This window comes from Condylura cristata, unplaced genomic scaffold (genome assembly GCF_000260355.1).
Source record: "Condylura cristata isolate star-nosed mole 26May11 unplaced genomic scaffold, ConCri1.0 scaffold00021, whole genome shotgun sequence".
Classification (NCBI taxonomy): domain Eukaryota; kingdom Metazoa; phylum Chordata; class Mammalia; order Eulipotyphla; family Talpidae; genus Condylura; species Condylura cristata.
In genome coordinates, this window is record NW_004567122.1 from 3,799,441 (window position 1) to 3,800,629 (window position 1,189).

Here is a 1,189-nt window from a genome sequence, read left to right on the forward strand (position 1 = left end):
AACTTGCAAATATAGAGTAGTTTAAGGTAGTAAAAGTATAAACGAAGTAATGGACTTTTTCCATTTAATGGAATAAAACTCTACAACTGACTAGACTTCTTCCTCATTCTTTCCTCATTCATTTTTCTGGCATAAAACCAGAGTACTATACACCTGGTGTTGATTAATCATCACTCTGAAAAATAAGTTTAAATTTTACATTATAAAGAGATAATATTCAAATATACTTGAGCATTTGGAAAATTAAATTTATATACGACAGATCTGATGGTACCTGTGGAAAGAGCTGAAGATAAACATGAAAAATTGAATAAGTGAAAGTTCATAAGAAACATTATATAAGAAAAGAATCAAAATTATATTCTGTTAAATCATGTTTCACAATGACATAACTATTGATTTAACCCAAAATATTATCTAAAAATATGTGTTAGTACCAACAGGAACTGCCTAAAATGTTGAAGATTATGTCTAAGGAATAGAATAAGGAGTTGAAAGGATGAGAAAAATTGCTACAATAAAAAATAACTTTGGAACAACAAAAACCCCTTGATGACACACCCCACAGTAACATGAGTTTCCTTGTAATTGAGTAACTTGATGATTGGGTCTAAGGACAGTTGACATTGCTGAAGCTACTTTATATGGAACCCAGGGCAAACATATCAAAGGAATTGTCTTCATAGACGGCCAAATTATTCCATTCCAAGAAGCCAGAAGAACAAGAATTGTTTGAATGGTCTCTGAGCAAGAAAGAACTTTTATAAAAAGTGATCTTTTATATACTTTTAGCTTTGGTTCCTCCACCTGACCTTCTTACTCTTCTTACTCTTTCACCTGATCATTATCGTATCCATTCTGTCATTCCTTTTTTGTTCCATTCCTTTTTTGTGCCTTTGTCCCTTCTCCAGACATGTTTTAGGTTTCTACCTAAACCTGTGTACCTGAATTGCAGTTCTCTTATATCCCCAAATAAACTACTTTGACTTCTTTAGTAACCTTGCTGTTCTCTTATTAAAGGTTATCAGTTCCTGGAAGTTCTAGCCAGAGCAATAAGACAGGAAAAAGGCATACAAGGAATTCAAATAGGGAAAGAAGAAGTAAAACTATCCTTATTTGCAGATGATATGTTAATTTATATGGAAAACCCTAAAAGCTCCACAGAGGAACTAATCAAACCCATCCACCA